The 3283-nt window shown below is 37.2% G+C and overlaps 1 non-coding gene across 1 annotated transcript; it reads right to left on the bottom strand.

Moving 5' to 3' along the window:
* Window positions 1-2738: 2738 nt before the first annotated feature.
* On the bottom strand, window positions 2739-2846 carry LOC130964757 (small nucleolar RNA R71). Its single transcript, XR_009080832.1, has one exon. It is a non-coding gene; the product is annotated as a small nucleolar RNA R71 (small nucleolar RNA).
* Window positions 2847-3283: the final 437 nt, after the last annotated feature.

Genomic DNA, 3283 nt, shown 5'->3' with positions numbered 1-3283 from the left:
ATTCTATTCCGGTAGGGGAGGGAACCACACCAGTGATTGGCAGTACTGTGACAGAGTGTGTGCATTAGCTTTCACTGCGAGGATGGGAGGTAGCCATTGACAACGGTGAAACCCTACACGAGCTTGCCATGGAAAGGAGTAAGAAGGATTGGATGAAGACAGTAAGAAAGAAGAGAGACGGAAGGGAAGGCATCTTCATACGCTTGTCTGAAGCTCTTACACCAATGATATACATAAGTATCCCTATCTTTATCTTTTATGTTATTTTCGTTCATCACCATTATACATTTGAGTCTGCCTGACTGAGATTTACAAGATGACCATAGCTTGCTTCATACCACCAATCTCCGTGGGATCGACCCTTACTCGCGTAAGGTTTATTACTTGGACGACCCAGTGCACTTGCTGGTTAGTTGTGCGAAGTTGTGTTTATGCCATGGTATTGAGCACCAAGTCTTTGGAGCCATTACTAGGGATTGTTTATGTTTTGAAAAGTATTGATCACAATTTCGTGCACCAAGTTTTTGGCGCCGTTGCCGGGGATTGTTCGAGTTTTGAGCAAGCTTTTGGTCCGGTGACATCAGTGCCAAAATCCGGCAACAGCACCAAGTTTTTGGCGCCGTTGCCGGGGATTGTTCTTGTGTATGGACAACTGACGGTTCATCTTGTTGCTTAGATTAGGTATTTTTTTTTCAGAGTTCTTTAAGGATGAATTCTAGTGTTTCAAGGTGATGTTCTTATCATCACCAAAGCTGATTGATCATCATCAATTTAGCTCTTGAATGCAATGTCCTGCTGAAGCTTAGCCGGCCATGTCTAATTTCTTTAGACTAAAGCTTTAGACTAACATTGCATGATTCCTGGAATTCTCATTAAGAATTTTGATACCTTTATTTTCCTTTTCACTTAATTTTCGAAAAAGCACAAAAAAAATTACAAAATCATAAAAACCAAAAATATTTCTTGTCTAAATCTAGTGTCTCATTTTAAGTTTGGTGTCAATTGCATGTTTCTGTTCTTCTTGCATTTTTCGAATTCATGCATGTGTCCTCATTAATCTTCAAGTTGTTCTTGATGATTTCCTTGTTTTGATCTTTGAATTCTATTGACTTGAGTGTTTTGTTGTTTCTCATATGCATTCTCATTTTGTTAGTGTCAGTAGTATACAAACTGCTAAGTTTGGTATCTTGCATGCATTGTTATTTGATTTTAGTTGCATTTTGATTATTCCTTATCATTAAAAATCCAAAAATATTTTTAATTTGTGTCTTTTCAAGTCAATAATACAGAGAATTGAAGATTCAGAACATACTGCAGAAGAATCACACAGAAAAAGCTGGGCATTCAAAAATGCCCAGTGAAGAAGACAGACTGGCGTTTAAACGCCAGCCAGGGTGCCTGGTTGGGCGTTTAACGCCCAAAAGGGTATAGTTTTGGGCGTTAAACGCCAGAATGTGCACCATTCTGGGCGTTTAACGCCAGGATGGCAAAGGGGGAAGATTTTGTTTTCAAAATCAATTTTTTTCAAGTTTTTCAAAATCAAATCTTTTTCAAATCATATCTTTTCAATCAAATGTTTTCAAAATCAATTTCTTTCCTTTTTCAAAGATACTTACTAACAATTAATGATTTGATTGAACATTTTTTGCCTTTTCTGTTGAGGAAGGTTTTATGTTTGAATCATATCTTTTCTTGTTAGGCAAGTCATTAATTTTTAAAATCAAATCTTTTTTTAAAATTGTTTTCAAATCATATCTTTTAAAATTGTTTTCAAATCATATCTTTTAAAATTGTTTTCAAATCATATCTTTTCAATCATATCTTTTTAAAACCATAATTTTTCAATCACATCTTTTTCAAAATAAGTTTTCAATCATATCTTTTTGATTTCTAATTTCAAATCTTTTTCAAAAATCACTTGATTCTTTTTCTATTCTTAGTTTTTGAGAATCAATTAGTGTTTTTCAAAATGTTTTCAAAATCTTTTACTTAATTTTCGAAAATTACTTCCCTTCTTCTCACATCCTTCTATTTCTGAACTAACTCTACTCCTTAATGCAAAATTCGAACTCCATCTTCTTTGATAAGTTCGAATTTTCTACCTCTGTCTTCCATCTTTCTTCCTCTGACACCTCAAGGAATCTCTATACTGTGACATAGAGGATTCCATATTTTCTTGTTTTCTTCTCTTTCATATGAGCAGGAACAAAGACAAAGGCATTCTTGTTGAAGCTGACCCTGAACCTGAAAGGACCTTGAAGCGAAAGCTAAGAGAAGCTAAGGCACAACTCTTTATTAAGGACCTAACCGAATTCTTCAAAGAAGAAGAAGACATGGCAGCCGAAAACAATAACAATGCAAACAATGCAAGGAAGGTGCTGGGTGACTTTACTGCACCTACTCCCGACTTCTATGGGAGAAGCATCTCTATCCCTGCCATTGGAGCAAACAACTTTGAGCTTAAGCCTCAATTAGTTTCTCTAATGCAACAGAATTGCAAGTTCCATGGACTTCCATTGGAAGATCCTCATCAGTTCTTAGCTGAGTTCTTGCAAATCTGTGACACAGTCAAGACTAATGGGGTTGACCCTGAGGTCTACAGACTGATGCTATTCCCTTTTGCTGTAAGAGACAGAGCTAGAATATGGTTGGACTCTCAACCTAAAGAAAGCCTGGACTCTTGGGAAAAGCTAGTCAATGCCTTCTTGGCAAAGTTCTTTCCACCTCAAAAATTGAGTAAGCTTAGAGTGGAAGTCCAAACCTTCAGACAGAAGGATGGAGAATCCCTCTATGAAGCTTGGGAAAGATACAAACAATTAATCAGAAAATGTCCTTCTGACATGCTTTCTGAATGGAGCATCATAGGTATTTTCTATGATGGTCTCTCTGAACTGTCCAAGATGTCTTTGGATAGCTCTGCTGGAGGATCTCTTCATCTGAAGAAGAAGCTTATGATCCTGAGAACCCTTCAATGGAAGAGGTGAATTACCTGGGAGAACCCTATGGAAACACCTATAATTCTTCATGGAGAAATCACCCAAATCTCTCATGGAAGAATCAAGAGAGACCTCAACAAGGTTTCAATAATAATGGTGGAAGAAACAGGTTTAGCAATGGCAAGCCTTTTCCATCATCTTCTCAGCAACAGACAGAGAATTCTAAGCAGAACCCATCTGACTTAGCAACCATGGTCTCTGATCTAATCAAAACCACTCAAAGTTTCATGACTGAAACGAGGTCTTCCATTAGGAATTTGGAAGGACAAGTGGGACAGCTGAGCAAG

Source organism: Arachis stenosperma, chromosome 2 (assembly GCF_014773155.1).
Source record: "Arachis stenosperma cultivar V10309 chromosome 2, arast.V10309.gnm1.PFL2, whole genome shotgun sequence".
Classification (NCBI taxonomy): Eukaryota; Viridiplantae; Streptophyta; class Magnoliopsida; order Fabales; family Fabaceae; genus Arachis; species Arachis stenosperma.
This window is presented reverse-complemented; position numbering and strand designations above follow the sequence as displayed.